Raw genomic sequence first — 11,406 nt, forward strand, 5'->3', positions numbered from 1 at the left:
TTTAGTTGTTTTAACTACAAATTTAAATAAAACTGAAAAAATAATGAAAAGGGAATTATACATTTACACACCTAAAATACATATATCAAGAACAGATGAGCAGATGAGAACAAAGCAGTGTTGGATGAAGTGGATTAGAGCCCTGCACGGCTCTCAGATATAGGCCCTAGTTCCCCTTTTTCCCCTTTTCCCAAAAAAAGCTTATACTATTTTTTTTTAAGTAAAGGCTAGCGGCAGACAGTGAATTGATCATAGCCTATAGCCTATGTTTGGTCAATTTAGCCTTCTCAGATCATCAGGACTTGCCTAAAATAACATCTATATAGAGTATATCACAATGTTAGTTTATATGTTTAACCTAGATAAATGTGCATATCCAAGCTCTGCAGCACACGGAGCATATTTTTCTAACAGTGGAAACAACTTAAAATACGCAGTCATTTTAGCTCGTAAAGGTAAGAGTAATACATCATTCTAAACTGTAAAGGTTCTAGTTTTATTTGTGTGCACTCACAATATCAACAAAACGTTGTGCTTTTATAAAATAAAGAAAACAAACGCTTTCTGCCGTCTCGGTCTTGAACAGGAGCGCTTCACAGTGATGAACCTAAACTCAGACAAAGCTTTAAATTGCTACTTTAAAACGAAAATAGACTCTTAATAAAATAAACTCTTTCATTATGTAATCCGTGCATTTCTCTCTAAAGGCACATCCAATTGAGTCATTTTTTCATCACTATAATTCATGGAAGGCTCGATTGTAATTTGTGTTTTATTTTATAAGTCCATACAGTTAAAAAATAAAACACCAAGTATAATGGCATATATGTAAAACTTTGTCCTATAATTGTATAGCTGTTTTTTCTGATTTTTATGTTGCTCTGTTCTGAATACCTTAACATTTAAAGGATTTGCTGCAAGGCAATTTTGTCTGATATGTTAATTATTTATATTTTTTATCCATACAGCAAATGATTTAAAAACAGTTTTAAATGACTTTATTGCATTCCAGATGCTTTTAAAGTACTTTTCACTATACATTTTACGGGTAGCTTGAATGTAAACATTGTCATGGATTCGTCCTTCAGCCGTACACTTGCAGGAGCCACTGACTCGGACAGGTAATAAACACCGTAAACAGCAAACGTTCGCGTGTCCGCGCTTAATGCGCATATCCTATATGAAAAGCATTTTAGGGGGCCCTTGGCTTTTGGGGGCCCAAGGCGGTCGCCTACCTTTGCCTAATGGGTAAGTCCGCCCCTGGATGTAGCACAGTATTGTTTCTGTCTGCAATAGCCCTACTGTGTTGTAACACTGTGTGGTAAATGGGCAACTCTGGTAACGCTGCCCTCTCATTCATTGATCTGCTAACTGCATGTTATGCTCGCGTGTTCTGATAATAATAGCTGTCTAGGACTAAACATTATTTGGATATAATTAGTAGAAGAAGCAAAAACAACTACATTTCTTAACAGCCCTGCTGTTAGACCTACCTGAAAAACTAAAAAGCAATTTATTTAATTTGTATCGTTACTATTTTTTGTGCTATCATTAGTAATTAGTTTATTTGTTCTTATTTTATTACTGACTGCTTACTTGTCATTTTTTATTCAATTCAAAGTTTGAAATCAAGTGCATCTCGTGCTACTGCAACAAAATGACCCCACTGTAAAATCAAAAAAGTGAGCAAAACTTTGTGAGATAATGGTAATTAAACAATGTTTACATGCAAATAAAAGCCTACATGAAAATCTGTCATATAAATTGATCTCTTCATTAGAAATTAATGGACAAAATTTTTTAATAATATTACAAATATGTTACAGTATATTCTGCAGTTCTTCCCTGCTGTACCGAATATCTATACTTTTCAAAGTATCACATCGAAGTTAGAAATTCAAATATTGTGACAAAATGTATTTTGTAGGGTGCCACAAATTTGTTAAAATTTCCAAAGGGTGCCACGGCTAAAAAAGGTTGGGAAACACTGCTCTGGTGGGACGTTGATGTAAATAGCATCAATAATCACAGATGTAGTTACTTTAATAGCCTATATCAGGGGTCACCAAACTCGGTCCTGGAGGGCCGCTGTCCTGCAGAGTTTAGCTCCAACTTGCCTCAACACACCTGCCTGGAAGCTTCAAGCATACCTATAGGAAGAGCTTGATGAGCTGCTTCAGGTGTGTTTGATTAAGTTTGGAGCCCTCCAGGACTGAGTTTGGTGACCCCTGGCCTATATGCACCAGCATATACTACACCCCCCCCCCCCCCTTTTGTTGATTTCAAACAAAAAAGACCTACACAGACATAATTTAACTCAAATTAAAATAAATAACTAATACAAATCAAACGACAGTAGTTTATCAGTAATCCTAAAAAAATAACACTGCCAAACACACGTGCTAAAAAACAACAACTTACTGACACATAGTAAGGAATGGTTATAAAAACTTAAACGGAAGCAAAACAAGTAGTAGGAAAGAGGAGAAATAAAAAGCGATACTTATTGTGTATCGCTGTATAATAATAATAATAATACACATAGTTATCAGAACAAGTTTAATTTCTAGTCAGGGCCGTGCACAGACCTAATTTAAATAATTATATCCAACACAATTCCAGTCAAAATAGGAGATTATAAGAAACTATATATATATATATTTTCATTCACTGATAAATCCATCACAATAAAACCAGTGTTAAAGTAATTACAGTCTGTGTTGATTTTGTTGACAAAATATTTGATTCTGTAAAAATATTAATTGATTTCTGTTCAGAAATTACAGATGTGCTGCTGCAGAGTCTTAGTGTTATGAGCGAGCAGTAATCAGAAGAAAGGGTAAAAATGAGCTCCTAATGTGTGCTTTCTGTCAGTGTGTTACAGAACACAAAGCTCAAAACTGGTGCGGGTCCTGGAGTTTAAAAGGGGAGACAATGAAACATACTTGACCAATAGAATAGCGTTAAAGAATGTTTAGCTGCTTAAATGGCAACTTACATGGTATGCAGGCAGCAAACTTTATTTGTGATCTCTGTTTTGAGCTTAATTTGAATAATAGTTTAAATAAATAGTTTCGAATCAGAGTATGTGTTATTGCAGTTGCATTTTCAGGATTAACAGCATTGATGAGTCAACCGTTTACATTATATAAACTGGCAATAAAACACTTTCTGATTCTGATACAGAACAGGAGTGTGTGAAGTAAGACAGATCTGTGGCTTACAAAAATTCCCACGCATGCGTCACTGGGTCTGTGTACTGGATACAAGCTCCACAATGACAGTTCTTGACACTCAAACTCACGTGAACTTGCAGGTCAGACAGGATTCTTTGTTCATCCGAACTAGCAGTGTCTGTGTGTAGATGGTAAAACAATAGGAAAGCAGCACAGAGAATGTGAAACGTTATTTGTGAATCCTTTTCTTTTTTTTCTGAGGACATTCAGAAGATGTGGCCCTTGTGTTCAGAACTGTTTGAATGCTCTGCTGGTGCCATCGCTGCTTTGTTCTCCGAGGACAGATTGCAGACTGCTAACCCAAGAGAGAAGAGTCCTTCATTTTTATCACTTATACGAGTCAGGTTCTTGAGAGTCTAGAAGAGACTTCAATGTGCTTTTTTTACTTTAATATGTAATTATTACCGACTATAGAAATTATATAAATGGAAAAAAAAAATCTATATCTACTCTCTTAAATATAATTGAGTAATGAAGTTTCAGGAATCCACTTATAAGATCTGAACTCCTCGTGTTTGATCCTCTCTGATCCATCACAGCACGATCTGGATCAACAGAAACTGTTCAATACAATACCAAAGGTCTGGTTATCTTGATTGTTTTAATACAGATGGACTGATGCTGCAGATCAAGTTGAGTTAAAGGGACAAAACCCCAGACCATTACAATATGGACATGTAAATTTGTAATAAGAAAACTGAGTCATTTTTGTTCAGCATTTCACCCATCCAAGCACCACCTAAGCTTTGTTTCAGCGGCAGTGCTGAGTTGCTCAGTTGTGGTTTTAAGATTTAAAAATAGCCACTTCTTCACTCCCTCCTACAAATCCTGCTGGTACTGAAACTCAAACCCAGGACCTCCAGGTTACAAGTCTGACTCTCTAACCATATAACAACTGCCACTCTAAACATTTAACATGATGCAATACTTTCACTCTGCACCAACAACACAACTTTCTGCAAGATCTGCTTTTCTAAGTCACCGGGTAGAAACCAAGGTCCTTAACTGTTTCTGAAATTACTAACTGTGTAATTGAACAGGGTTGCATTGAAAGTTTCTCAGAACAACAAAGTGAACAGGCAGTGATCATATAACATACAAGACAATAACTGAATTAAGTGTAGATCGGAAAATTGAAAAGCCTTCTCACCTTTTGTACCTTTTTGCAATAACAGCTCTGCTAGTCCACACTTAATCATGCGCACTTATATATTGATCTTATCTTCATCTTTAGTGTTTTGTTTCACCACTAACAAATTAAATGTGTCAAATAAATCAGTAAGCATTAACATGATTTTCCTGTTCACTTGAGAATAACAGATGATGTTTTTTTCAGCGGTGACATGAAATAAATCACTATAAACTATAAGGGTTCCCTGCTTTCATGAAGTGCAGTAACACTGCTGTAGTGAAAGAGCAAAGATATGAATCTGTTTACTAAACAAAAGAGATCTGCTGTGAAGATTTGAGAGATTCTACCGATGCTTTGTTTCTATTTCTAGGCCTTTCTCTATCATTATATGTTTAGTGCATCTTTAGAACTTTTACATTAATATTAAGTCCATAGTGTGTTACTTTAACTGTGAATGTTAAAAATGTCTTAATTGTCATGCATGACCTTTTCATTTTACTGTACAAACTCATCTGATTTTAATCCCAGTTTTCATGCTCAGTATCTTTTTTATATATTATTATGTTTGTGTCATCAGCTCTTTCCTCCTCTCTGAAGCAGTTTGAGGATGATTCTCTAACACTGGTCCTGTAATATGATTCAGAAACATCAGATGTGTGTGTGAGAGTCTCTTTGTGTTCCATGATCCACGTTCAGCTTCAGATCTGATCTCTTCTCATACTGGAACCTGAAACTAAAGACCTTTGAGTCTGAAAATCTAGTCATTTGGAAACTGCAGTTAATATTCAACTGAAAACACTACTGATACACATTTAATTATTCATTCCTTAATTTATGTTTAATACAAGTGGCATTCTTTCAGTTTAATTCAGTGAATGTCACTCAGTTATCAGTGTAAATAGCAGGACTGAGTGAGTCTTGAGCTCTTGTGTTTCTGTTAAAGTCATTGGTGAGCTGCTGATGTGAATCAGGTGTGTTTCATCACATTTACAAGCTCTTCATTTAACCTTTAGACTGAGATTTGAAACTCTAGAAACAACATGACTGCGTCTGAAGTCATATATTCACTCAGTAGGTGCTATCCATTATTTTACGCAAATTCTTAGATTATGGAGATGATGGAGATTTGCCTGATATGAAACATCATCATCAGCTGACGGATGAATCCAGAAAGAGTCTCTGGAAAGAACAGAAATGCTTCTCTTCTTTTGCTGTGAATCTGGAGAAGCAGAGAGATGGTGTGTGTGAAATGAGAGCTGAAGCACATGAGAATAACAGTGATACTGTCACGGTCATCGGCTGGTGTGCCCTTGACGGCCACCAGAGGGCACCCCTAGGTCTGTTGGCTTGTCATTTGTTTTTGTTGGTGCCTTGTGCTCTCCAGTCTTTGTTAACCCCACCCACCTTGTTATCAGTTTATTGGTTCCGTTGTCCCACCTGTTGTTACCTGCCCTACTTATTCCCCTTGTGTTTCCCGCCCTGTGCTGGTTCGTTATCGTTTATGGTGTTCTTGGCTGTTTTTGGTTGCCAGTGAAGTGAGAGCGGTCTTGTTTTTTTTGTCTCTTTGTCTTAATAAAGTTATTTTTGTGCTAACCTGGCTGTCTTGTATTTGGGTTCTGTCTGCATCCCGTGACAAAAACGGCATCAAAACACAAAAGCAAACGCACAGGCTGTTTTAGGAGATGAAACACTGAGCAGAGGTTTAGACTCACACAAGCTAGGCCTAGCCTAAAGTGAATTTTGTTGCTATTATAACAATACTTGACCTATAAAAATAAATCGTATTGTTTCTTGTTTGTTATAAAATGATGAAGATCAGTTAGTTTTGTTTTAGGGGGACACGTTCTCCTTGTATTCCACATGAGGAGGCGTGTCCCCTCGCATTTTTTTCGGGTAAGTGTGTTCATGTAGAGCAAGTGATGGGCAAACTTGGCCCTTCATAAAGTTATTTTTGTGCTAACCTGGCTGTCTTGTATTTGGGTTCTGTCTGCATCCCGTGACAGAAACGGCATCAAAACACAAAAGCAAACGCACAGGCTGTTTTAGGAGATGAAACACTGAGCAGAGGTTTAGACTCACACAAGCTAGGCCTAGCCTAAAGTGAATTTTGTTGCTATTATAACAATACTTGACCTATAAAAATAAATCGTATTGTTTCTTGTTTGTTATAAAATGATGAAGATCAGTTAGTTTTGTTTTAGGGGGACACGTTCCCCTTGTATTCCACATGAGGAGGCGTGTCCCCTCGCATTTTTTTCGGGTAAGTGTGTTCATGTAGAGCAAGTGATGGGCAAACTTGGCCCTTCCAGCCTGTAGCCTTCTAGTAGTCTTGAAGACGATGATTAGCTGGTTCCGGTGTGTTTGATTAGGGTTGGAGCTAAACTCTGAAGGAAAGTGGCCTGGAAGGGCCAAGTTTGCCCACCCCTGATGTAGAGATCAAGGGCTTGTGTGAATAAATCTAGATTTAAATGCAAAGAGACCAGATAGTCTTTGCATGACCTTACGTTTTATTCATCTACAGAATGAGGCGATATGAACCTCTCAGAGCGCTGAACACTCTCCTTCAGTGTGTTTCACTCATGGCGTACTTGAAGCCGGAGGGCACTTTTGCACTGAAAGTCCAAAACGGACTAATAGAAGTAACTTTTTACGTGCAGGAAATCCCTAATTGGACAAATAAGACCATCTACATTTTCCTACTGTAGTTGCCTAGTCACTGTTGTTTGTTTGGTGTGGTTTGTGGCTGCGGAGCCAGGCTATGACCAAGAATTGTTTTTACTGTTCATTACGGTCCTGCTGATTTGATGATGATGGTTGTGTGTGTGTGTGGTCGCCGTGCTAATGCTGTTCTTATCGTTATCCTATCACTGCTTATGATGACATACAGACTTATGCTCTGATTAAACGTTGGTGTAGGCTATTCAAGCAGGTGTAGTTGTGTTGTCCTATTTTGATTCCAAATGCTTTTCATATGCAACATTATTCAAATGTATATTTTCCATGTATCATTTTGAATATTTAACTGATTTTAATGCATCTTTGTGCATCTGTAAGACCTGTTCACATTGGCAGTGCAGGATATGTATAGTAACATTTTCTAATATTTCACAATTGTTTTTTGTAAATACACCAATACAATTTTCAATAAGGTGCTTTCAAAGCAGTTCCTGTCGTCTTTCGCTATATATATATATATTTTACAGGGTTCTTTGTACATGTCGTCATTTGTTTATATCTGTAGTTCCAGCACATGCAGTGTTTTTCCCCTTGAATCTGCTGGAATAACCAGTGTCTGATCCTGGTGAAGAAGCATTCATTCAGTAGTGGGACCACAGTGAGGTGTTTTTCTCAGTTTTTGATAAACAAATACAGCCCTTGTGTTTAGAACTGCATTTACATCAATTTTCACTGAATTCATCACACATGTTCGTCATAGAAGTTGTTAATTGGCTTTTTTTTTTCATACCCATTAATCAATTAAAGCAAGTTATTACAGAGGAACAACCTCACAAAGTCAGCCACATAAACAAAAGTAGGTATCTGAGGATATTTATAAACAAGCAAAACATTGTTTTTGCTAAGCACTGTCAAAATACTTCTCTCTCTTGCTGATTTTCATTAATTAAATGATAAATGAAAAATTTAACACAAAACAAGCAGTTTAGGTAAATTGAAGTATATTTTGCTGCTTAGATGAACAGAACTACTGCTTCTAAAAAGAGAGAGAGAGGGGAAAAAAACACTTTCAGAACTATAACGCGCACAAAGTTCAATATAACATTAGATTTGTGCATCAGCTATACACAGTTTCAACTCCGTATATATGATGGGTAAATATCTTACCTTAACTCTGAAACATCAGAAGAAATCTGTGCAACATGAGAAACTGGAAGTGACGAACACAAACATCTGATTACCATTAATTAGTCCTACCCTGAACAAGCATAACAGACTTTATGAAACTGAATTTCCCATACAGTAACAGACGTTTACATATGGTCCACAAGACAATAACAGTATTTAAACTTATGAGCATAACTGCAAATGTAAGTGATGCTTTTACTATAAAGTAATAAATGAAAAGTTACGGTTTAGTTTTACAACAAAGATGAAACACTGTTGATGATGAAATATGTTTTATCTTAAACATCATTATTACTCACAGTTTGGTTTGCCACTATTAAGGCTGTTCTGTCTGACTAGACTCGGTGTCTTTTTCTTAATTGCTTCATTCAATTTTATATTTTTGTGCATTTTGTTCGCCATTTTTCTCTTTCTCTCCTGTCCATTATTATTCTGCAGTTTGTGCTGCTCTGTATATGTATATTAAATTAATTAATAAAAAGCTCTTTACAACACACTTAAATATGAGGCGTGTTCATTACCTCGTGTTTAGGCGAAAAGAGGAAACATCTACTGCACTTCTGAGATATGTACTCTTGTCGACAAGTATTTTATAAGCACGTTGGAAAGGTGAACTATAACGCGCACAAAGTTCAATATAACATTAGATTTGTGCATCAGCTATACACAGTTTCAACTCCGTATATATGATGGGTAAATATCTTACCTTAACTCTGAAACATCAGAAGAAATCTGTGCAACATGAGAAACTGGAAGTGACGAACACAAACATCTGATTACCATTAATTAGTCCTACCCTGAACAAGCATAACAGACTTTATGAAACTGAATTTCCCATACAGTAACAGACGTTTACATATGGTCCACAAGACAATAACAGTATTTAAACTTATGAGCATAACTGCAAATGTAAGTGATGCTTTTACTATAAAGTAATAAATGAAAAGTTACGGTTTAGTTTTACAACAAAGATGAAACACTGTTGATGATGAAATATGTTTTATCTTAAACATCATTATTACTCACAGTTTGGTTTGCCACTATTAAGGCTATTCTGTCTGACTAGACTCGGTGTCTTTTTCTTAATTGCTTCATTCAATTTTATATTTTTGTGCATTTTGTTCGCCATTTTTCTCTTTCTCTCCTGTCCATTATTATTCTGCAGTTTGTGCTGCTCTGTATATGTATATTAAATAAATTAAAAAAAAGCTCTTTACAACACACTTAAATATGAGGCGTGTTCATTACCTCGTGTTTAGGCGAAAAGAGGAAACATCTACTGCACTTCTGAGATATGTACTCTTGTCAACAAGTATTTTATAAGCACGTTGGAAAGGTGGGGCTTAGTGTTGTATGCAATATTGTGTGTTTGTGACATTGTAATTGTGCTGAGTTTTTACAAGTACAAGGGATTGTTTCTCCTTTTTGTCCTTCAGCAAGCTAGAACAGGAAGCTTGTGGTTCATGGTTCAAAACATCTGAGGTTATGGATGTACTAATGGGGAAATGCATGAAGTACTGGAGTTTCCAGCACGTGAAGTGCTGAAGTTTCTCAAGTACGTGTTCCTAACACAATGACACTGGCCGCTCCACAGTCCATGACATCAATACTAGAGTGACCAAGAGTACAAAAGGGCACCTGTAGTATACGTTATCAACTTTTTTGTCTTCAGAAGACGTTAGTTTTGGAGCATGTGAAGGTGAATATCATGATGAAGCGCTCTGCCAAGCGTTTCAGGTAGTGTCTGCACTGGCTGTAATGAGCACAAAAAAGCACTCAGCTGACTAACAAATACAACATGTCCTAACCAGACACAACGTTATAAGATTCCAGTAACAAGCAATTAATCGGTCCACACTAGATGCGACACGGCTATGCAACACAACAGAATCTATCAAAAAATGACAGCCAATCAGAAGCGCATGCGAGCGGGCTTTCTCTGCAAGCACACTGCACTTATAACAAAATGGATAAATAAGTGACCTAATTTATAAATATTAAACCTTTAACATTATTAAAATCAGTGGTGGACAAAGTACAACAATCAAGTTCTTGAATAAAAGTACAGATATGTATAATAAAATATTACTCCAGTAAAAGTATGAAGTACTCCTTTTCAACTTTACTTGAGTGAAAGTACAAAAGTACTTGATTTTTAATGTACTTAAGCATTCATCAATCAGTAATTTTTACTTATGTAATTTTTTTTAATTGTATATTTGATATATTCTGCTCAAAATACCTGGGTTTTTCTCAGCATAATTGTTGATATGGACTACATAGACAAGAGTGATGTAGAAGTATTTACTGTGAAGCTTACGCTGCATGTAGCTGAGAGAAAATGGATTTTTACCATCCGTGATCTAATCTTCAGCAGTAAGAAAAAAGTTTCAAAGCTTGTTGTTTTGCAGAACATCGCTGTTAATATGATATGAGAATAAGGCCTGTTGTTAGGGATTACATTTTATTTAAGGAAAATATAATTATATTTTCATAATGACATTTTTATTTATTTCAAACCTAGTCTGTGGGGTAAAATGCACTTGGCATCACTTCCCACTGTGATAATTACTGTATTTACTATGTTCTGAACATCACATGCTTTGTTTTTCCATCAAATGCAATCTATCTAGGTGGTTGTATAAAAATAATCGGACTATATATTTTAATTAAATGTATTTTTTATTAAAAATCCAATAAAATTACAACTCTAGATATTTTTCATGCTTGGTTTTATAAGTTATGTCATTGTCACTGCAAACAAGGATTACTATTCTAGACCAATTTGATTTCTGATTCACAGAAAATACTCCCACATTCTTAAGGGGGGTGTTTTCCCCCTCAAGCTACCCTTGAATTATTATGAATTTTCAAGTAGCCAGCACAAGTCAGTAAAAATGATTGATCCAGAGATACATAAAATGTAAAACAGACATCACATAGGGCTCAAAGATGCTGCAGCAGCAGGGAAGGTTTTTGGTCCATGTATCATCCGATCATTCAATTATTTCATTCAATCTGGCAAACGAAAAATGGTAAAAACCAATCAATATTTCATTTTTCCATTTTTCTGTATGAAACAAAAATTGAAACTTGGCTTTCCATGAAGAAATACACTCGAGAACAAACGGAAAACGAGAATTTTGCTCAACATCTCTTATTTTGTTTGTTAAA

The sequence above is a fragment of the Sinocyclocheilus grahami genome, unplaced genomic scaffold, assembly GCF_001515645.1.
Source record: "Sinocyclocheilus grahami isolate Dianchi unplaced genomic scaffold, SAMN03320097.WGS_v1.1 scaffold1999.1, whole genome shotgun sequence".
Lineage (NCBI taxonomy): Eukaryota > Metazoa > Chordata > Actinopteri > Cypriniformes > Cyprinidae > Sinocyclocheilus > Sinocyclocheilus grahami.